This window comes from Neoarius graeffei, chromosome 16, assembly GCF_027579695.1.
Source record: "Neoarius graeffei isolate fNeoGra1 chromosome 16, fNeoGra1.pri, whole genome shotgun sequence".
NCBI lineage: Eukaryota > Metazoa > Chordata > Actinopteri > Siluriformes > Ariidae > Neoarius > Neoarius graeffei.
In genome coordinates, this window is record NC_083584.1 from 20,514,007 (window position 1) to 20,538,652 (window position 24,646).

General features: G+C 44.2%; 1 protein-coding gene across 2 annotated transcripts in view; it reads right to left on the minus strand.

The window, feature by feature from the left end:
• Positions 1-24,128, minus strand: part of hycc1 (hyccin PI4KA lipid kinase complex subunit 1) — a 154,927-nt gene extending 130,799 nt beyond the window's left edge. For both annotated transcript variants that reach the window (XR_009656788.1, XM_060942611.1), the window contains exon 1: positions 23,986-24,128. The gene's annotated coding sequence lies outside the window, so the exon portion shown is untranslated. The remainder of the gene's footprint in view (positions 1-23,985) is intronic.
• Positions 24,129-24,646: the final 518 nt, after the last annotated feature.

Here is a 24,646-nt window from a genome sequence, read left to right on the forward strand (position 1 = left end):
TTGTCCCCCACCAGACGGACAAAGCCGACTGATTTTAATAAGCTAGGAGAAGACTTGGACAATTTGATCCACATCAGCATGGATGACAGCGAGACGGACTATGAGAGGGCTGCCCAACATCGGGCCAAGCAAAAGCCGAGGAGAATTAATCTGCTTTAAAGGAGTAGAAAACTTAATTCATTAGTTTGGGTTTGCAGAAAGATTATGTACTTAAACACTCTCACGAAGTGAAGTTGTCCAAATGTGTCAAATATAGCATCATTTCAAATAATAATCATAAGCATTTTTGGCAGTGTGATGTAACTGGGATCCGTTTAACAAAAGGCGGCTCCGGATTATTCTTTCGTTAAAGGCTCACAGTGACATCACGCTGCCAAATACGCTTCTCATTATTATTCGAAATTATGCTACATTTGACACTTAAATTCTCTTCATGAACGTGTTTATAAGTACATAATCTTTCTGCAAACTTAAATGCATGAATTAAGTTCTTTTCCTTTAAATATATTTTAATCTTAATCTAGTCCATTTAATAAAGTGCCAAATTTAAACTTTATAATATGCAGTTGCCTTGCTTTTTCTTTTCAGTGTATCTTAGTTATACATATATTACGGTAATTGCATCAGAAACATTCTAAATCACTACAGTTATAGTAATACAGCAACTTATTTTAAGGTGGCAGGTCTTAGGTTCAGATCCCTTTGTGATCAATAGGTCATGATAATCGATTCTCTTCACTGGGTTGCATAAGATGGAGCAAACCACTGGTCATATTTTCATGCACATTTTTGTTACAACACTACTCGATCATAGATAAATAAGGGATCCCCGTAGATTTTCAATCTATCATATACCTCAGTAATCTGTAACAAAGCAGTTTAACTTGCATGTTGAACTTTAAAGTGCATATTCTGGACCAATTTCTCATATCATCTGTAGCCGCTTTATCCTGTCCTACAGGGTCGCAGGCAAGCTGGAGCCTATCCCAGCTGACTACGGGCGAAAGGCGGGGTACACCCTGGACAAGTCGCCAGGTCATCACAGGGCTGACACATAGACACAGACAACCATTCACACTCACATTCACACCTACGGTCAATTTAGAGTCACCAGTTAACCTAACCTGCATGTCTTTGGACTGTGGGGGAAACCGGAGCACCCGGAGGAAACCCACGCGGACACGGGGAGAACATGCAAACTCCACACAGAAAGGCCCTCGCCGGCCACGGGGCTCGAACCCGGACCTTCTTGCTGTGAGGCGACAGCGCTAACCACTACACCACCGTGCCGCCTGGACCAATTTCGTTTTTTTTTTATATATATGAAAGTATGTCCCTTTTAGGGATGTTAACCGATGACCGTTTGACCGATAGTTGACTGAATCAACGTCAACCAGTTAATTTTTTTTGGTTGTCGGTTAAAAAAAAAAAAATCTTTTTGAAGCTGCCGATTTTGGAGCGGAGAACCTGGAATTCTGTGTTGTCAACGCTTGGGGCATGCCATGCGGTGTAAGCACGACAGCTGACAAATCAGAAACATCCATTCAGTCATGTCCTGCCTAGGGATGTTAACCGATGACCGTTTGACCAGTGGTTGACCGAATCAACGTCAACCAGTTAATTTTTTTTTTTTTGGTTGTCGGTTAAAAAAATAAAATAAAATAAAATCATTTTGAAGCTGCCGATTTTGGAGCGGAGAACCTGGAATTCTGTGTTTGTAAACGCTTCGGGCATGCTATGCGGTGTAAGGACGACAGCTGACAAATCAGAAACACCCAATTAGTCATGTCCCGCCCTCCCGCCCCAGTTAAAGACAGCTGACAAATCAGAAACACCCATTCAGTCATGTCCCGCCCTCCCGCTGTGAAAGAAAAGTGTAGACACAGGCTTTTTAGCTTACAAATTACTATTCTGTTTTTTTTTTTTTTAATTATTATTAGAAGGCACATGGAGTTTAGTCCTGCCTTGGCCAGTGCATTCTGAAAGTATGTTTCGGTCTGTAGCCAATAATGCATGTTATTGCAGATCATATCTCTCCACACAAACTAAAGGCGCAGATGCCGACTTTTTCACGGCTTTTTCATGGACTGTAACAGAATTTGCTTATGTAGTAATTTTAATACAGAATTTACTCTGATTAAATTATTCAGACACTCCAACACCCCCCCCCTAAAAAAAAAAAAAAAATAGGATCTGCATGAGCCGTGAAAAAGGCGCGCCATTTGCATCCCTGTTTAAACTCATAGGTTAACTGACTTTAACCGGCTAATGAGGCTCGGTGGTTGGTCAAGATTTTTTTTTAGTTTTCGCCATCCCTAGTCCCGCCCCAGTTGAAGACAGCTGCCACTCGGTGAAAGAAAAGTCTCAGTGTTGGATTACATTTTACTGCGATGTTAACCAGGTATGTAACATCAAGGAAATTCTTGACTATCAAAGAAACAAGAACACGGCACATGAATGAAGTCGATGGTTGATTAGTCTGGTGAATATTAATGTCAACGTAATAATAATAATAATAATAATAATAATACACAAGATCTGAACTAAAACCTGGTTACTCACTGATGTTACTTGGCATCAGACAGTTGCTATATTAGCTTGGCGGCTAATCAGCTCAGCTCCAGCTATCCCATTCCCAATGGCTGTGCACAATTAGCAGCCATGTAACCGTAATATCAATAGCAGGAAAACAATTGCAGTAGGAGGTTTCTGTGGCTCACTTCGAAGAAAAGTGCCTAGTCCGTAGCAGTATGCAATATCAACACACAGCCTACTGCAGTTAACTGTGAACACCAGGGGCCGTATCGCTAAAACGTCCTATCTTCAATGAAAAGTTAAGATGGGACAAGTGTATGATAGGATTGTTTTCAATATTCAACGCAAGCACCTGTAGTGACTGAGCTAAAGCTTGCCGCTTAGAAAATGACGGCAATTTATTGAGAACATGTTCACACTGATATTTTTAATGCCAAGTTGCAACTTAAAAGTGCGTGCCCCTTGTTGACACGGCCGCAGACACAGAGGGGTCGAGGGGGGATTTCACGCTTCTCACGATGTCTCTAAGCTGGAGCCGTTCGTCCTCCGCTCCAATACAAACCCCTCGACATCAGTGCCGCGTTTGACTAAATGTTTCGCGCTGTAGAAAAGGTAATGTGAGTGGAGGGCAGCGACTGGGACTGAACGTGCAGATGCTCGCGGTTAGATTTAGAATAGATTCTAATAATTCCAATTCTAGAATTTTAAACTCACAGGTTAACCGACTTTAACCAGCTAATGAGGCTCGGTGGTTGGTCAAGATTTTTTTTTTAGTTTTCGCCATCCCTAGTCCCTTTACATGCTCATCCAGAAGGGTAATTTTGCACAAGGCCATCTGTCTACAGCAGAAAAAAAAAAAACGCGTCTGGAAAAATCCCAAAGGAGTCTGGAGCCAGATTCGTGACGTTACCTGTGGAAGCGCCAGCAGATGTGCGCAGCTTTCTGATTTACTGTTTTCTTCTCATACTTCCTAGGTTTCACGGACTGTAACGGCATTTGCTTATTTAGTAATTTTAATACAGAATTTACTCTGATGAAATTATTCAGACACTCCAACACCCCCCCCAAAAAAGAAAATAAATAAAAATAAATTAAAAAAAAAAAAAATCGGATCTGCACGATTCAGCCGTGAAAAAGGCGGCATCCGCCAAAAGGCGCGCCATTTGCATCCCTGTTTAAAATTCTAGAATTGGAATTATTAGAATTAGGGATGGTGAAAACTAAAAAAAATCTTGACCGACCACCGAGCCTCATTAGCCGGTTAAAGTCGGTTAACCTACGAGTTTAAAATTCTAGAATTGGAATTATTACAGGGATGCAAACGGCGCGCCTTTTGGCGGATGCCGCCCTCTCCATGGCTGAATCGCGCAGATCCGACCTTCCTTTCCCAAGGGGGGGGCGTCGGAGCGTCCGACCACAACTTCATCAAAGCAAATTCTGCATATAAGCAAATGCCGCCACAGTCCACGAAACACAGGAAGTACAAGCACGAGAAGAAAACAGCAAATCAGAAAGCCGCGTGCCCGCGCAAAATTTAATGTGCGCATTCTGATCTACTGATTGCGCAGCTTCCGCGCAAACGCGCGCAGCCCCCCGATCCACTGCCCTCCTTTCACACACCCCAAGCCTCATGGATTGCAACGGCACCCGCCTATTTAGTAATTTTAATACAGAATCCACGTTGAAATTACAATCGGACACTCCAACGCCCCCCCCCCCCAAAAAAAAACAAACGGATCTGCGCGATTAAAAAAAAAAAAAAAGTCGGCATCTGTGCCTTTAGTTTGTGTGGAGAGATATGATCTGCAATAACATGCATCGTTGGCTACAGACCGAAACATACTTTCAGAATGCACTGGCCAAGGCAGGACTAAACTCCATGTGCCTTCTAATAATTAAAAAAAAAAAAAAAAAACACAATAGTTATTTGTAAGCTAAAAAGCCGGTGTCTACACTTTTCTTTCGCCGAGTGGCAGCTGGGCGGGACATGACTGAATGGGTGTTTCTGATTTGTCAGCTGTCCGCTCCAAAATTGGCAGCTTCAAAACAATTGATTTTTTTTTTTTTTAACCAACAACCAAAAAAAATTAACCGGTTGACGTTGATTCGGTCAACCGGTCATCGGTTAACATCCCTAAATAGAATCTATTCTAAATCTAACCGCGAGCATCCGCACATTCAGTCCCAGTCGCTGCCCTCCACTCACATTCCCTTTTCTACAGCACGAAACGCGGCACTGATGTCGAGGGGTTTGTATTGGAGCGGAGGACAAATGGCTCCAGCTTAGACAGTTTCAGTTGGCCATGATGGCGTTGAAAATAAAGTCAAGTGCTAGAAGTAGTACATAACATTCAGTGATGGGAATAACGGCGTTAAAATAAAGGCTGTTATAATGCCGGGTAATCTAATTAATTAGCTACAATCGTTATAACGCCGTTACCAATATCAACACGCCATTACTGCATGGTATTGAAGTTGCTCTGAAGCCGTCACCGACTTGGCTCACAGAGATAAAAGCTGCGTTTGTCACTCCCCCTCCAGACACCGCTGTCACTTCATTCTCTCCCCTTCCCTCCAAAAGGCGGCATCTGCGCCTTTAGTTTGTGTGGAGAGATGTGATCTGCAGTAACATGCATTGTTGGCTACAGACCGAAACATACTTTCAGAATGCACTGGCCAAGGCAGGACTAAACTCCATGTGCCTTCTAATAATAACTTTTAAAAAAACAGAATAGTAATTTGTAAGCTAAAAAGCCTGTGTCTACACTTTTCTTTCGCCGAGTGGCAGCTGCCTTTAACTGGGGCGGGACATGACTGAATGGGTGTTTCTGATTTATCAGCTGTTGTCCTTACACCACATGGCATGCCCCAAGCGTTTACAACACAGAATTCCAGGTTCTCCGCTCCAAAACTATTGATTTTTTTTTTTTTAACCGACAACCAAAAAAAATAATAATAATTAACCGGTTGACGTTGATTCGGTCAACCATCGGACAAACGGTCATCGGTTAACATCCCTAGTCCACATGTGCACTGTGCGAGACCCAATCCTGAGGCAGCCTGCAGGAAGAAAGCATCAGGAACCTTCATATCAAGGGACAAACAAAAACGGAGAGACGAGAGAAAAGGAAGGAAACGCACCTGGCAGGGATAAGAGGATGTTTAAATATCCAACAGGACTATATAAATATTTACAGCCTTCATTACTGATCGGGCTGCTTTCATTAACTTGACAAGCCTGTGGAATTTACTGTGGTGGTGAGGAGGATATTTTAAAAAAACATTACCCAAAATACCTAGATTTACATTTATTCATTCAGCAGACAGGACGGCTGCAGTAACCCAAATAATTACTCTTGACAACTGTGGTGCGCAGAAAAGCATCTCAGAACATCAACTTTCGAAGCAGATGAGCTACAACAGCACAAGACCACATCGTGCTTCAATCCATTCAGAGAAGAATTTTTAAAAATCGAGTCTACAAGATAAAGCTAAAAGATTAGACATTTTTCCAATCTTCAACTGTCCGGTCTCCGTGATCAGGTGCCCACTGTAGCTTCAAATCCTGTTTGTGTTTTTTTTTTGGTTGATCGGGTTCCACTCCAAAGTCCTGTTCTACTCTTGTAGACCAGCCACCCCAGAGTTTATGCATTCTGGGATGCTCTTCTCTTCACTACAGCTGTAAAGAGTAGTTGAGTTACTGCAGCCTTCCTACCATGTTTTAATCCAGAACCCTAGTCTGAACTTTAATGGATTTGCACAGGCAAAAAGAACAACCTTCCTCCTGGGACACCTACTAAACAGTAAATTTAAAGGCGTCACGCAGTGGCAATAAAAGTCGCATTATTCTGCACCAGAATGCTTTCGAGATTGGAAATAAATTGACCGTCGATTTTTCAAAAGCTTCCCACGGTTGTAATCGGTCCTTATTTGGTCATGCCCATCACTTGAAATTTCCCGCGTTCGCAGCGCCCCCTCTCGGTCAATGGAACAGCTGCGTGACGTCATACCAGTAACCACTCGGTGCAGCTGCAATGGCGGACACACCAGAAAATAGGAGCGATGCTGAGGAAATTAGCTTTGATTTTACCGATACAGAAGAAGAAAATGGCCCACAAGTAGAGATTTTGACAGCTGAATGTCCTGGTGGTATCCAGCCTTACAGATTTGAACCTGAGCACTCATCTTCAGAAGAAAATGAGGACAGTTCTGACGACGACAGAAACGAAGACGAGAATGAAGACCGGCGACTTGAAGACTTGTTTTGGTTGGTTTCTCTGACTAAATCACTACTTGTGTGTATTTTTAAAGACCATTTTCACTTGAATTAGAATGCTGTGTGATTAATCTATGATTATGTGTAATACTGATAGCTGTAGGGGGTGAAAGTATAGCTAGAAAGATTGAATTCTAGCAACTTGACAGCTTGCGAGCTCGCGAAATGCAGTGGGCCTTCTGATACAGTAGACCCCTTGATATTCCAGTTTTCATCATTTTCCTTTTATTGCGGTTGATTTTAACTTGATATTCAGTATGTTATAGGCTGGGAGTATTGAGCTTTGTATTGTATAGTAAACGTACAATCGTCAGTAATAAGTGATAATTATTAGTTAAAGGCAGCTCTGTGGCATAAATCACTGTAAAATTTGGACAAGTCCAAATTTGGCCTTTTGGTTTCTATCCTATAGATCTATTTTGCTCTCCCATGATGATCTTAGACCTATTAAAAGCGACATGGGGTGTTGTACATAATATTGCAAGATCATGGAGGTTTAATTGGAGTTTTGTGAAAATGTTTTTAAAAAGCTAGTAAAGGTGACTTGGGAAGTAAGGCAATTCCTGGCTGGGGCTCGTTGTTACAGCCAAACACAATACACCGATTAGGCATTTTGTATCACAGAATATTAATACATCATTTCATAGTGTTTTGAGTGTTCAAAACTATCCACAAACTGAATAAATCCACAAAATCCGCAATGTAAACAACTCTGGTAAACGCACGCTATAGAGAAAACATGGCGACAGGCCAGCATCACCCAAGGGAGGTTACTGGTATGACGTCACACATAAGTTGACCTAGTTAACGGCTGGCTGCCTAAATTTGGCTGTGCGCGTCAACTTTAAATGCTTGTAGCGGGCGCATCGCGACACTGAGATCGCGGGAAACCGAGGGGCTTGAATAACCCACCAAACCCGACATTTTGACACGATATAGCCTGATTGCTGAAATTACCGCACGACGCCTTTAAAAATAACACACACATCACTGTTAATCTTTCCAATAATGTCCGGTGGAGCGAAACCGTGAATTCTCATGTGAGACACTAGGTCTATGTGATAAAACAATAGCGACGTGTACAGTTTCAACAGCATTAAGAAAATTATTCGACAATTTCACTTAAATGCATTAAAACACAAACCACCAGAAAAGCGCATAACAAATACGCAACGCTCCGTTGCATGAACAAACCCAAAGCATGCTCCCGTCCCGTCCCGCCCCCCCAGGTCATGAACGTGCTATGAGCAACACTCAAACAGACAGCCAATCATCTAACAGGTATATTTTTCAGTTGCACTATTGACATGTGACACTAATGGCCCTTTTCCACTACCCTTTTTCAGCTCACTTCAGCTCGCTTCAGCTCACTTCAGCCCGACACGGCTCGCGTTTCGACTACCAAAAACCAGCACGACTCAGCTCGTTTCAGCCCTGCTTAGCCCCTAAAACTCGCACCGTTTTGGAGTGGGGCTGAAGCGAGCCAAGCCGTGCCGAGTGAGGTTGGGGGCGTGAGCAGACACTCCCCTGTGCACTGATTGGTGAGGAGGAGTGTCCTCACATGCCCACACACGCCCCGCGAGCACGCTGGGATCTGTAAACACCGCAAACCCGGAAGAAGAATAATTACGAATTACGAGAATTTCTGAAGCCTTATGCGCCTCGCCTCATCTATACGCTCTTGCCAGTATCTGTCCGCGTAGTCGGTGACAACAAGCCACAGCACCAAGACCAGCAACACTAACGACTCCATGTCCTCCATGTTTATTGTTTACTATCCGGGTCGTGAGACTACCGCTTAAAAGCTCACTGAATCAGTGACATACAGAGCATCGTGCACGAGTTCGCGGAGCGCAAGGCTCGTCGTATGCCCTTCAAATAATGCGCGCAGTAGGCTATTGATGTTTTATTATGAGCCATGTACAGTATGTCACCTAATGTTTTTTTGTTTCTGAGTTACATGTTCGTTTGAAGGACTTAATGTACAAAATAACATAGTTGCACCCCGTAGTGTTGAAATTGGTAAACACAGTGCATTCAGTGAGGTTTGCACCGCCCTCCTTTTATTTCTGACTCTTCCTGTCACCGTTGCAACCTCTGAGCGCTCATTCGTATGCCCTTCAAATAATGTGCGCAGTATAGGCTATTGATGTTTTATTATGAGCCATGTACAGTATCCTAATGTTTTTTGTTTCTGAGTTACATGTTCGTTTGAAGGACTTGATGTACTAAATAACATAGTTGCACCCGGTAGTGTTGAACACCGCAGTTGCGGACATTTTGTAGCCTAAAATGATGTTATGATAAGCTTTAATAAAGGGCCCGGTCATTTGCCCCGCCCCCGGCCCGGCTCTGACTTGTTCCGCCACTGTCACTGATGTCACTGTTTGCGCTGCTTAACGACATCACGTGACGTCCACCCACTTTCGCTAACTCCACCCAATGTGTCCACCCACTTCCAGCCAGCACGGTTCAGCGCGGTTGTAGTCGAAATGCAACTCCAACAGCCCCGCTCAGCTCGACTCAGCTCGACTCGGCACGGCACGGCTCAGCCGCGTTTGTAGTGGAAAAGCGGCATAAGAGAAACAGCGCCGAGTGAGGAAACGAGCAGCGTTTTAGGGCTTAAGTATACTTCTCAGGGTAGCCGCCACAAAAATGGTCGACCTCACGTGATCTCTGGTTGCACTGGAGTCTGCGCCGCTCGTGCTGCTCACCAAATTGCACGTTATCCATCAGTGACAGCAGCAGCCTTCAGAAAAACAGACCTTTTTTTTTTCCCTTTAAGTGAAAAAAGTAAATTTGTTTTTAAGATTGTATCTGCGATTTGACAATAAACCAAAAATGCTCATTATCCATCACACACACAACATTCGTTCTTCATTCTTATCTGGTAAAATGGATCACTAAACATACTTCGGGAGGCTATTATTCCTATTCCACGTAAAACACTCCAGACGATGAGGAACTTATGGATAAAAGTAAAGCTTTAAAGTCAAAAACAAAGTGGTTACATTCAACCTTTTACCTCCTGGTAATTTTTTTTTTTTAAATCAATATCAACTGAAATGAAACATTTTACTGTGATAGCTGGGGGAAAAAAATAAATAAGTTTTATATAATATACTTAAAAAAAAAAAATTTTATTTACCAGCTGGGAGGTCCGTATCATGAAATACCGTGACCGAGGTCTTGAAAGGACTGACTGAGGCCCTCTGGGCCGAGGTCACGGTATTTCACCATATGGACCGACCTTAAAGGAACAGTCCACCATATTTCCATCATGAAATATGCTCTTATCTGAATTGAGACGAGCTGCTCCGTACCTATCCGAGCTTTGCGCGACCTCCCAGTCAGTCAGACGCAGTCAGACGCGCTGTCACTCCTGTTAGCAATGTAGCTAGGCTCAGTATGGCCAATGGTATTTTTTGGGGCTGTAGTTAGATGCGACCAAACTCTTCCGCGTTTTTCCTGTTTACATAGGTTTATATGACCAGTGATATGAAACAAGTTCAGTTACACAAATTGAAACGTGGCGATTTTCTATGCTATGGAAAGTCCGCACTATAATGACAGGCGTACTAACACCTTCTGCGCGCTTTGGCAGCGCATTGATACGGAGCTCAGATATCAATGCGCTGCCGAAGCGCGCAGAAGGTGTTAGTACGCCTGTCATTATAGTGCGGACTTTCCATAGCATAGAAAATCGCTACGTTTCAATTTGTGTAACTGAACTTTGTTTCATGTCACTGGTCATATAAACCTATGTAAACAGGAAAAACGCGGAAGAGTTTGGTCGCATCTAACTACAGCCCCCAAAAAATACCATTGGCCATACTGAGCCTAGCTACATTGCTAACAGGAGTGACAGCGCGTCTGACTGACTGGGAGGTCGCGCAAAGCTCGGAGAGGTACGGAGCAGCTCGTCTCAATTCAGATAAGAGCATATTTCATTATGGAAATACGGTGGACTGTTCCTTTAAGCTGGTAAATAATATATAAAATTTTTTTCTTGACCAAATTCTAACAGAAAGCGAGAGCGCCCGAAAGGGAAAACCGAGCCGAGCCGCCGTTTTGAATCCTCATTCACGGCTGTAATGCAAATGGCTTCCTCCTCGGTATACAAGTAGTTTCTTTCCTGCCATGGAAGTGCACATTTTGCCGCCTATGTAGTCCCCCATTTATACAAAACTGAGTCATTCAGGATTCAGCCATGTTTTTGCTCGGCGTTAGCAACAGTTACAGGTTTTAGCTTTCTCCTGAAATGTTTTCTTTTATTTCTTCTTCCTCAGGGTAGTAAAACTCGCTTTCACTGTGAACACTGTCGTTATCACTATCCATGCTGTAAAAGTAATGCTATTCTCCTGAGAAATGCTGGCAAAAATTTATATTTTTGATAATCTTATAAATAAATTTTAAGTATATTAAATTTTAAATCTCTATCTATTAAATAGTTTTTTTTTCACAGTCCGCTTTCCATCAAATCCTGCGCTCTGATTGGCTAGCGAACGGGTCCGTATCGGTACGGACCCTGGTTACGGACCTCTGGCGACTCGATCGTTCACAACAAACATAGTTGCAATTTGTGTCAACATTTCTTTTTTTTTAAAAGATTTATTTATAAGATTTTTATCAAAAACCTTAGAAATTTGACAGCATTTCTCAGGAGAATAGCGTTAATTTTACATCATGGATAGTGATAATGACAGTCTTCACTCTCCGACTCGGCCTTGAATACTGACCTCGGCCCAGGGGCCTCGGTCAGTACTTTCAAAACCTCGGTCACGGTATTTCACGATACGGACCTCCCAGCTGGTAAATAACATTTTATATATCACCCAGCCATACGGGACATTTTTCACCTGCAGCATTCACTCCAGGTACTTGCTCTAAACTGCATTTGTTTCTGTGCAACTCTGGTAAATAAAGGGCATTATTCTATCCACATTCAGTCAACATGATCAATCGCACACTGATTAGCTACTCTACTACTAGGATATCAGCTCATATAGCATGAATAGAGAAAAACAAAATGGCAGTGCGTAGACGAAATAAACTCTACTCAAACAACCCCGCCCCCCCAAAAAGCAACAAAATATAGAATAAAAGTATTTGATAATGTTTTTTTTTTCAATAATCACCACCACATTTTTCACAAATTGCTCCTGTCATGTCACCAGTTTGTTGACATTCTAAGCGGAAATGACTTTATACAAAGCTTTTATTTATCGAATTTGCCAAAAAAAAAAAAATTTAAAATGCTCCGTTTCAAAACAGTTATTCCACTCAACATTATCGTACATGGCTTATAGCCAACTCAGTGCTATGTACCTCACCAGCTATCAGCTCATGTACAACCCGATTTTGCGGAATAACTTAAATATCCTCTTATTCAGAAGGTTCTGGGTTCGAGCCCAGTGGCCTACGAGGGCCTTTCTGTGTGGAGTTTGCATGTTCTCCCCGTGGGTTTCCTCCGGGTGCTCCGGTTTCCCCCACAGTCCAAAGACATGCAGGTTAGGTTAACTGGTGACTCTAAATTGACCGTAGGTGTGAATGTGAGTGTGAATGGTTGTCTGTGTCTATGTGTCAGCCCTGTGATGACCTGGCGACTTGTCCAGGGTGTACCCCGCCTTTCGCCCGTAGTCAGCTGGGATAGGCTCCAGCTTGCCTGCGACCCTGTAGAGCAGGATAAAGCGGCTACAGATAATAGATGGATAGATCATCTTATTCATTAACTATTAAAAACCACAAGCCTTAAATTGTGACTTTTCTTGAATTTACAATTCGTTTTAACACCCTCCTGGAAGCGATAAATAAGGTAAATGCTTAGGCCCTCAAAAGTTCATCATATACTTTCATTTAGCCATCACTTACAAGTAAACATCTCACTTCACTGCTTATCAACAGGTGTAGGACGGCAGGCGTTATATCTACATTATCAACCATTTCCATCTGTCCTTCTCATACAGCCAACACTGCAAAACATGCCAAAACACAGATCAAGTTCACCTTGGCTTTCAGCCACACTTGCATGCTTACTCAACGATTTTCTTCAGTGTTCACGTTCTTGCAATAATGCAATAGAATGTCGCAAAGTGTTCGTATACTGCAGCAGTTTCGAATTTCAGTGCCTCTACATTTTTATTTCTGGTACATTACACAACACTGTTTCCTTTTCGGTTCTCCTAGAAAGGATATAAACCCGACTCTTCCACACGACATTCACTCGTCCTTCTGTCCGTCCCCGACACATCAGTGCCACTTTAAGCCCCTAGACAGAGCAGGAGTAAAACCTACACGTTATGTAAGGCTGAAAGCTACTTCAGACAGAACAAATGCCAAGCTTAATGGACACTGAAAATGTCAGCGGGTTTGGCCGAATCCGCACACATCGTATGTGAAGCATAAGAAATGCAACGTTTTTGACCGGTCAGGGCATGCATGTTCAAGAAGAAGGAATGAAAAATGTCTCTCTTGCCTAAAAGACATCCAGTGAGAAGCAGTTCTGCAGGCGGAAAGGCCTTGTTGATGATCGAGATCGAAGGAGGCGGCTTTCAAAATGGTTTCGGCTAACAAGAAGTCTACGGTACATAACTCGTTACAACTGTGGTGAACAGAAAAGCATCTCAGAAGGCACAAGACCTTGAACTTTGAGGTGGATGGGCTACAATAGGAGAAGACCACACATCAGGTTACACTCCGGCAGCCAAGAACAGGAATATGAGGCTACGCTGGGCATGGGTTCACCCAAACTGAACAGGCCATGTTTTTTTCTCACCTTCAACGAGTGCGTGCCCACTATAGCCTCAGATTCGTGTTCTTGGCTGGCAGGAACCTGTGCTTTAGTAGGGTTTTTTTTTTTTTTTAAATGTGTAAAAAAGTTATCAGAATTATATCACCACTTGGACCATACTTCAGATAAAAAAAAACTTTAAAAAAAAAAAAAAAGGGCTGTTGTGTTTTCTCCTCGTCATATTTTAACTAATATGAAGTGCTTCAAGACCTCAGATAACTGTGGCCCTGTTTACATCATTTCGAATCAGCAGATCATCAGATTAACGTTTTTAAAACGATTCGCGTACACACACAATTTCTGTGCCCGCAACAAAACCGTTCCCCGTGCACACAGCAACGCCAATACACGGATACGCTAATCACATGACTAATTCGACGGCACATGATCCCAGTGCATATCGGGCATGCGCAAGTCACTCACCACTTGCAAGTGAAAGGATGTCGTTGTAAAAAAAAATGAAGTATGCCAGTCTGTTATCGGCGGTACTGGTACTACAATGACGCCTTTTTTACACCGTGTATGGCCTTCGTGTTTATGCTAGAAGGATCTAACAGTGTTCGGTACACTCTTCACCTCGCAGAACGGCCGTTTTTTGCGATTACAACAAGACTATTTAGTGCTACGGCAACCAACACACTTCCTGTATTGCTCATTCACTTAATGACTTCCTCAACACACTTCCTGTATTGCTCATTCACATGACCAACGTGGCATGACCAACGCCAGCGAATCAGGAAGGTGGATGTCACAGTGACGTTGTCCAATGACGACGTCAGCTAGAGCTCAGCACTGCGTATCCTCGTTCCTCAATGTTTACACAGCACCGGATCAGATACATACTGGGTTGAATACGTGGGCCCTGGCGGATTCAAACTGTTCCGCCTGTGGAGTCGTTTTCTGGCGTTTTAATGTGCATGGAGAGTGCATCTGCAACGAAAACGATACGGATACGGTCTAATGTAAACACCACCTGTGTCAACTGGTGGAAAAGGGGTAGATCACCTTTAAAAAAGAAGTACAAAGAAAGAAATTCAAAAACACTCCACAGCATTTGTTTTCTCAAAGTCTGAGCAATTCACGATAGAGTCCTCAGTAAAAACCCACAGGCCTGGAATCGTCAAGATTCAATCCACTGCCAGTTCAAATTGCAAGTCTTACAGTCTGAGAAATAATATCTGGATTTTACAGAGAGCAGTGGTGCTCACTGGTACACATCGAACCTGCAAAACTGATCACTGACCTTTATTTAAAAACACACACCCCACCCTGCCCCAAATCAATTGAACACAACAGGACATCATGTAGATAAAAGGATAGAACAGTAAGTAAAAGTTACATCCATACAATTAAGATTACAGCGAACTCAGGAAATGACCTTCGCTTTGCTGAGACATCAATGAGGAAAAGGCAGAACAAAAGAAAGTGTAATATCCTGATAAAGACTGGATTTTGTTAAAAAGCACCAAGGAGTCTCCCCCCCAGATAAAAGTGTCATCCTCCAAAAATGGCTGTAAATGGATGTCAGAGAGAACAAACCAGGGTGTGATAATTTTAGTAAGTGTAATCAAGCCCAGCACTACTCTAATTCAATTTCCAGATGATACTGTACAAAGCCAGAAATAGTATCTGTCTGTCTCCAAGACAAACACCATCATTCAACCACCAAGCCTGAAAAACCCTGCAGGAAAACTATGATCAACCGCAAGTTGGCCTGATGGTTAGCATCTCCACTTCTTGACCGGGAAATCAGGAGTTCTACTCAAGGTTGGGACACACCAAAGACTACCAAGTAGGTAGGTACAGTGAGGCACGCTGTAATACAGATGTGAGTAGGGAGTCAAACTCACCAGAGAACCAACCCCCCACTGTAACCCTAGCTACGTAATAGGTGAGAAGTCAAGGGCTATAGAAACGGAGATTAGCGCTGCCCAGTGTGCCTTGTGACATGGGAAGGACTTTTAAAAACTATGCTCACTTCCATCATCATCATCAGCATCGTTGTAGCTGAGTCACTAAACCTCGAGTCCGAGTCCAGTTTAAAGCCTGAGTCAAGTCAAAGCCATTAAAAAAAAATTTGAGTCGAGCCCACTATTGAGCCGAGTCCAGACAGAGAACAAAACTCCAACCGCACCATTTGACGGTGGCTGTCCCCGCACCATTAACATTAGTTTGTTCCTGAACATGACATATGAACAGGTGAATGCGTATTCTCTTCATCAGGGAGTGTGAAGTATTCTGTCAGAGATGGTTGGGAGACGGATGCAAATGCAGAAGGTGTAATACAAGTGAAGACATGTAAACAATCCAGAAAGGCAGACAAAAGTCATAAAAATGGTGAAACAGGCAATAGGTCGAGCGAGGCACAAACAGGCTATCGTAGACTCGGAAGAATCAAAGATGAGAAACAGGAAATAAGGCTTGGTAATGTATCAGCAACACAACTCAATACTTCGCAAAGTAAGTGTTTTTTCACAGTTTTTAAATATAGGCGCGCTGATTGCACCTTAATCCTGTGCAGGTGTGAGCCGTTTACGGCATGCATGAGAGTCTGCTTGGCACGCATCCGGGCCGAAGCACGCCCGAGTCTCTCTCTGATGCACGTGCCAAGGCGCACAGGTGTGACACTCTTGCACAAAATTAGTACCAAAATTTATGTAGATATAAAATACCTTATGCCAATTATGGCATGTTACAAAAAAATTAAGAAAAGTCTGAGTCCTTGTCTCTAATTTACAACTCTGAATGCAGTTAAAGTCTGAGTCCAAGTCATCACTGCTCAAGCCCAAGTCAAGTCATGAGTCCTTAAAATTCGGGCATGAGTCAGACTCGAATAGATTAGATAAAACTTTATTGATCCCTTTGGGAGGGTTCCCTCAGGGAGATTAAAGATTCCAGCAGCATCATTACAGATAAACAGGAAAAAAAAAAAAAAAAAAGAGAAAATTCTAGACAAATGAAAATAAATTGAGTTTTTACATATACAAAAAGAATAAAGTTATGGGGGAGAGAGGAGGGGGGGGAGAGAAGGAGAGATGTTGCACATTGTCCGGTATTGCTTATTGTTAGGCTAGGCTACTGCTCCTTCCCATCCTCTGTCCTCCTGTTACCCCTCTCTTGGGGGGGGGGGGGGGGGGGGGGGGGGGGTTGTACAGTCTGATGGCATGAGGGACAAAGGAGTTTGAGTCTGTTCATCCTGTACTTGGGAAGGAGCATTCTGTCACTGAACAGGCTCCTCTGGTTGCTGATGACAGTGTGCAGAGGGTGACTGGCATCGTCCATGATGTTCAATAGTTTGGCCATAGACCTCTTCTCTGCCACCGTCACCAGAGAGTCCAGCTTCATGCCAACCACAGAGGCGGCCCGCCTGATCAGTTTGTCCAGCCTGGATGTGTCCTCCTTGGATGTGCTGCCCCCCCCCAGCACACCACGGTGTAAAACAGGATGCTGGCGACCACAAACTGACCGAACATCCACAGGAGTTTCCTGCAGATGTTCAAGGACCGCAGCCTCCTAAGGAAGTATAGCCTGCTCTGTCCCTTCCTGTATAAAAGTGTTTGGTGTTGCAAGTCCAGTCCAGCTTGCTGTCTAGCCACAGGCCAAGGTACTTGTAGGAATCCATAGCCTCCACCTCAACTCCCTCGATCAGAACTGGTCATGACCTTGGTCTGGACCTCCCAAAGTCAATGACCAGCTCCTTGGTCTTCGAAGTGTTGAGCTGCAGATGGTTCCTGTTGCACCACACAGCAAAGTCCCTCACCAGGCTCCTATACTCCTCTCTGTAGTCACTGATACACCCAACGATGGCTGTGTCATCGGCAAACTTCTGAATGTGACACAGCTCCGAGTTGTAGCAGAAGTCCACGATGTACAGGGTGAAGAGAAGAGGGGCCAGCACAGTTCCCTGGGGTGCTCCGGTGCTGCTAATCACAGTGTCAGACGTGATGTCCTTCAGCCTGACATACTGCGGCCTGTCAGTGAGGTAGCTGGAGATCCAGGTGACCAGTCAGGGGCCCACTCGCATCCTGTTCAGTTTGTCCTGAAGCAAAAGGGGCTGGATGGTGTTGAAGGCACTTGAGAAGTCCAAGAAGAGGATCCTCACTGTGCCATTTCCCTTATCCAGATGCGAGTGGGCTCGGTGTAGCAGGTAGAGGATGGCGTCTTCCACACCAACACCTGCCTGGTATGCAAACTGCAGACAGTCCTGGGCATGTTGTACCTGGGGAAGAGCCGCTCCAACGTCTTCGTCAGATGTGAAGTGAGTGCCACCGGTCGGAAGTCGTTCAGCTCGCTGGGCCAATTCTTTTTGGGAACTGGAACGATACATGTCTTCCAGAGGGTGGGCACTCTCCCCAGCTGCAGACTGAAGATGCGTTGGAGTGGTTCACCCAGTTCAGCAGCGCAGGTCTTCAGTAGTCAGGGACACACCTTGTCCAGGCCTGCTGCTTTCCTGGAGTGAAGCTTCCTCAGTTGACCTCTGACCTGGTCTGCAGTAATGCATGGAGGAGCCTGTGTTGAGGTGCGGGAGGAGGGGGCTGCTGTGATGACTGAGGGGAGGTGTGTTGAGGGAAGAAGGAGAGATGGCTGCAGTGAGGGGGAGGGACATGGGCTGGTTGAACCGGTTGAAGAAGTCATTCAACTCGTTCGCCCTCTCCACTGTCCCCTCAATGATTCTGGTCTTTGTACTGTGGCCTGTGATGGTTTTCACACCTTCCCAGACCTCCCTCATGCTGTTCTCCTTCGGCTTCTGCTCCACCTTTCTCCTGTAGCTGTCCTTAGCTTCCCTCACACAGCGTTTCACCTCCTGCTGTGCTGCTTTCATCGCCTCTCCATCCCTGCTCCTGAAGGCAGCCTTCTTCCTGTTGAGGACAGCTTTGACTTCCTGTGTTACCCATGGTCTTAGCAGGGGAGACCACATCTGCACAGAAGTTGAGGTAATCTGTCAGACAGTGTGTCAGCCCCTCTATGTCCTCACAGTGTGGGCTAAGCAGCACATCCCAGTCCGTGATGTCATAGCAGTCTCTGAGGGCATCTTCCATTTCAGGGGACCACCTCCTGATGGAGCTAGTTGTTGCAGGCTGCCTTTGAACCGGGAGGGGGGGGTGTACTTCGGCTGTAGAAGAACCAGGCTGTGGTCAGACTTCCCTAGTGGGGGGGAGGCGTGTGACTATGCATCCCTCACATTAGCATACAGCAAGTCAATTGTCCTGTTGTTCCTTGTTGGACAATCCACAGCCTGGTAAAAAGCAGCCAAAGTGGAGTCCAAAGTAGCGTGATTAAAGTCCCCAGAAATGATAAATGCCTCAGGGTGCTGTGTCTGCAGCCTTGCTGTGTCTGCAGCCTTGCTGTGTCTGCAGCCTTGCTGTGTCTGCAGCCTTGCTGTGTCAGAGTGAATCCTCTCACATGCAGCAGCTGCGTCTGCCCTCGGAGGGGTGCAAACACAGATGGTGATCATGTGACTGAACTCTCTCGGTAGATAATATGGCCGCAGGCTAACAGCTCGCAGCTCCAAGTCCGGGCAACATAAAACGGTCTTTACGGAGATATGTCCCGGGTTACACCAGCAGTTGTTAACATAAATGAGGAGTCCCCCACCTTTGCTTTTCCCGCATGTGTTAGCGTCTCTGTCAGCTCTCACAGCAGTGAATCCCCGCAGGTCCACGTTAACATCCGGTACAAGGTGTGTTAGCCATGTCTCCATAAAGATAAATAAGCTGCTCTCCCGATAAATCCGCTGGTTGTTCAGTGCGGATAGCTCGTGGACTTTATTTGGCAGCGAGTTCACATTCCCCATGATAATGGAGGGAATGGATGGTTTGTAGCACCGCCGGTTGTTCGCTAGCCTAGCCTTTAGCTTAGCAGCCCCTGGGTTTCCTCCTCAACTCAGCCAGGATGGGGTGTCGTATCCTGGCTCATCCCATTGTTTTCAGGGCCAGCAGCTCCTCTCTCGAATAAGTGAGAAAACTGGCTCCTGGTTGCGTGTTAAAGTTAAAAATATCCATGTGATAAATAAAACATACTATGTCTTCATAAGAAGAGCAAAAAAAGTAAAAAAATGTGGGAAAAAAAAAAGAGGTTTAAAGAGCTAAAAACTACAGAGCTACTGGAGAGGCAGCCATCTCACACAGCACCCATACATACTACAAGCTTGGTTCCCAGGAACCAATCCTGTTACCGCTTCTCATTACATACAAGAACTATTCTACAATGGAAGAACTCCCAGAGTCGTACCGACAGTTAAGGACCTGCTTGCCAGCGTTAAAATACAAGTGCTATAGCCATGCATGGACGCATGAGGGTCTGCACGTGTATAGCCACTTATCAGGAGCGTACCTAGGACTGACTGGCAGCCTGAGCACATTAAGTAACAAAAAATAACCACTATTGCTAGTTTTAGGTAGCTTAGAAGCTGGCTCTTCCATTATTGCTGTTTCTTCCACGTTTTCTTGATGTTTTATTCTAAAAACGGCACACTAAAACTTGGCTTCGAAGCCACAAAATGCAACTTTGATTGGAAAAAAAAGGAGGAAAGTTTCGAATTATTAACAAGAGGAAATACTCGTAATTTGCAACCAAAAAGACTGCAGCTACACTGGCAGCTTGACGATGCTTTCTAGTGCGATCGTGCTGTGCTTGCACAGAACTGGGTTTTCACACCCAAACCACAGGAAGAACATACAAGGTTATAGAACCCCTAATGAGGCCGAGGTGACAATCTAAAAAATTGCAGTGGGCGCTTTCATAATATTCTTATGCAGCTATTGAAAAAAAAAATGTCTGGTCCGACACGGGGGGGGGGGTCACAGGTGCCCCAGGACCCCCCTCCCAGCTACGCCCCGTTTATGGAGGTGGTTCATGCAGTAACAAGACAAGAAGAAACCTTTGTCACATGCACACTTCAAGCACAGTGAAATTCATCCTCTGCATTTAACCCATCTGAAGCAGTGAAAACACACCCAGAGCAGTGGGCAGCCACACCAGAGCGCCCGGGGAGCAGTCAGGGGTCAGGTACCTTGCTCAAGAGCACCTCAGCCCAAGGCCGCCCCACATCAACCTAACTGCATGTCTTTGGACTGTAGGGGAAACTGGAGCACCCGGAGGAAACCCACGCAGACACGGGGAGAACATGCAAACTCCACACAAAAAGGCCCTCGCTGGCTGCTGGGTTCGAACCCGGAATCTTCTTGCTGTGAGGCGACCGTGCTAACCACTACACCACCGTGCCGCCTACAACCACCGATCAGCATCGCTCCCAGGAACCAGTCACTGATGATTTGTTCTGAGAGTGTAGTGAAGATGCAAGGAGTAGACATAAAGAAAGTTGGTGAATTCAAGTACCCGGGGTCAACTGTGCAGGAAAATGGGGGCTGCGATAGTGAGGTGAGAAAGAGAGTGCAGGCAGGGTGGAGCATTTGGAGAAGGATTTCGGGAGTCATTTATGATAGGAAAGTCCCAGCAAAAGTGAAAGGTAAGATGCATGTCGTGAGACCAGCTGTGATGTATGGATTGGAGACCATACCCTTAACGAAGAGACAGGAGGCAAAGTTGGAGGTGGCGGAGTTGAGGATGTTAAGGTTTGCGATGGGAGGTTGGACAGGATAAGGAACGAGCACATCAGAGGGACAGCACATGTGGAGAGCTTGGGACTGAAGCTAAGAGAGATGAGACTGAGATGGTATGGGCCCATCCTGAGAAGAGATGCAGAGCATGTTGAGGATGGAGCTGCCAGGCACACGAAAACGAGGAAGGCCAAAGAGGAGATACATGGATGTGGTGAGAGAGGACATGAAAAAGTGGCAGGTGTGGTAGAGAAGGATGCTGAAGACAGGGAGCAATGGAGACGAAAGATCCGCTGTGGCGACCCCTAATCAGGAGCAGCCAAAAGAAGACGACGACCCTTTGTTCTTCATATTAAACCCTTGGTGATATTTAAATAACAAAAGCAAGTCATTTCCTCCTTAACTAACTAATGTTTCTTGATCACTCAAGCTGCTTAATGCTGTGTTCACACTTATACCAGTACGAAAGTGGTATAACTGTATCGATACAAAGTATACCGGTACAGTTTAGTGCATCTGTCCACACTAGCGAGAAATGTTTGCGGTTTTCTTTCACAGTAGTTGAAATCCGCGTGCGCGAAATGTTTCCGTGGTTACCGAGTAACTTCCTTCCGAGAATATATGGCGGATGAAACAACGTGTGTGTGCTTTTTGTTGTCAGTGTACAGTCTGTATTTCTGGCGGTCATTTATTCAGTCGAATCGTATAAAACGCGCAAGGCAGTTGAGAAAGAAACAAACGAATCTCCGTTCTTCACTATTTTATTCAGTGAAGACATCGATTGAGGTGTGTGACTTTGCGCATGCGCATTATATTTGTATCGATACAGAGCCGCTTCATCTGTCCACACTACAGCGAAGCGCTACAGTACCGATACTGTACCGGTACGAAACCCATACATTTGTGGGTTTCGTACCGATACAGTTATACCGCTACAGTACCGGTATAGACCCTTCCCACGTGACGTCACGACAAACGCGGCCGCCATTTTGGACATGAACTACCAGTAGTCTACCACAGCCAACAACGAGGAACGACGGCGAAGCATCGAAAGGAATATAGCCATCAAAGAAAGTTTTTACTTTCAGCAAGACTTCCATCATGCCCCTGAATGTAGTAACCATCAACACACAAGGCAAGACTTATCATTTTACCGGATCCCGACAGATGCTGACCGACGGAGAAGATGGATGGTCTCTAAAATATTGGCAAAATGATGTCTATTGACATAGCAATCGTGTGTAACGGGAAGCATTTGCATATCCGAAGTGTTGTGTTTACATCAAAGATAAAATAAACCGATACGACAACGACTGCTGCTGCCAGGTTGGGGACACAAACTAGTAGAAAGGAAGTGTGCCAACAGTGCCAACACACTTCCTTTGTGGTCGATTCTGCTTTAAGGTAAGATGCATTTAATTATTCGTCTGCTGTGGGTTTGGAATCGGTAGCCTGACCGATTCGTTCATGTTTGTGGTGCCATTTGTTTGTTGACGCGTGTTGAAATGGAAGATTGGTTGTTGACATGATTTCCAGTGATGCTTTGGTGCTGCTGTGGATCAGATGTGTTGAGTAGCCTGACTGTTTTTTTTTTTTTCTTGCGTGTGGTATCATTGTTGACGCGAGGTTGTTTTTTGAACATGCCAATGCGGACACGATTTCCCCTGATGAGTTATGACTTCAGACGCGATGCGTGTGTGGAGTCCGCGTGATATGTGCGTAAGATAGGCTTCTCATGTGTTTGGAGATCCGCGCTCTGAGACAAGCGCAAGCGCAAGCCCCCCCCCAAGGGAAAAAAAGGGACCCCCCGAAAATATCGGCATAGTTCGAACACTGGGTTGGAGAAAGTAATGGCAAATAGCGAGTGCACAAACCATAGAAGGTAAACTGTACACAGCGCCAGGGCAGTGTGATGGTATGTCTACTTTTAGATTGTGTTAGCTTATCAATGAACACACTCGTCACTTGACGAGTTTCACGTCTTTACGACGGATACTTAAATGTGTGTTAGGTATTATTGTTGCAGTCTAAGCAGTCACTGTAGCAGCGAGATGAGCGAGAACCGAAAGGGTCTGTGCCATAAACCGTTATTTCTTCATGTCCAAAATGGCGGTCGCGTTTACGAAGGTCACGTGAGTGAAAAGGGTCTATAGTTGCTAGTGTGGACAGGTGTCGCGGTACGAAAGTAGTTTCGTATCGGTACAAAATCCCTAGCGTGGACAGGGTATTTCTCAGAGGTTATAAATGTTTGAATAAATCAATTACTTTATAAAAAGTTCTCTATTGTATTCCATCCTGACTGTCTTTGGAAAACCTTCATGTAACAGGTGGTGATATGCAAATGAGCTCGCCGTAAGCATGAATATGCAAATGCATGCAAATTTGCAACTGAAAGAAGCCAACACTGATTATATTACAAGGAGCCAATAGTTAAAGTTTATAAACCTAGACAACCTTAAAAAAAATACTGACACCAAGCCTAAACAGATAAAAATGGCTAATATTTCGAGAAAGAGTTATTTTACTGAGTATAAACAATAAACACAGGTTGTATGCAAATCCTCTCTGACAGCTCGAGTTTACTTCTCTGCCTGGTTTAACAGTCTTCTAAGTTGACTCTCTAACTCCAAGACAGCTTTAGTATTTTTATTTGCTTTAAAATACGCATTTATTTTCTAAACTAACCCGCTTTTGTTGTTGTTGTTGTTTAATATACTGGCAGTAGTTAAGGCGGTGGCGAGTCACTCAGCTGGTCCATGTGGTTCGTCTTTCTAACAAGTTAGCATCGAGCTAAGGTCATATTCAGTGGTTAAACAAATACTCACTTTCATACTATCTTCGTGTTTCCCTTCTGGTCTTGTTTATTTGTTTGTTTGTTTTGTTTTCCACCGACAGCTGGATATCTGTTACTTCATAAACGCGCCGCCTAAATAATTCAACAACATCAACGGTACTTTCACAATTCAAACTACCTTAGATTAAGGGGAATGTTTGTAACAGACAACAGAACTAACCAATGGGCGCGGACTATATAAAGCGCACGCTGGTTTCTACAAATAGCAGCCAATCCGATTCGACTAAGGGCGGGACTTCTTAATTTCCATCAGTGGGTTAGGTTGTCTCCGGTTTTTAACAAGTCAGTTATGCAAGCAAGCGTGCAAATGTTGTAAATCATATTATGAATATAGTTTTCAGACAATACTGACTTTAATTATATCAAATAAACAATCCTGATTTTTATTCCAACTTTAATCAGACTGACTCAAGCTCCTTATAAACTCTGGACAATTAATAATAATAATAATAATAATAATAATAATAATTTTTTTGTCAAAACATAATTTAGCATTTAATTGAAAGTGTTTTGGGCTTTCTATTTTAATCTTGTTTTTATTTAATTATTTTTAAATTATTTAAATTTTTTTTATTTTATTCTATTCTATATTTGGGCGGCACGATGGTGTAGTGGTTAGCGCTGTCGCCTCA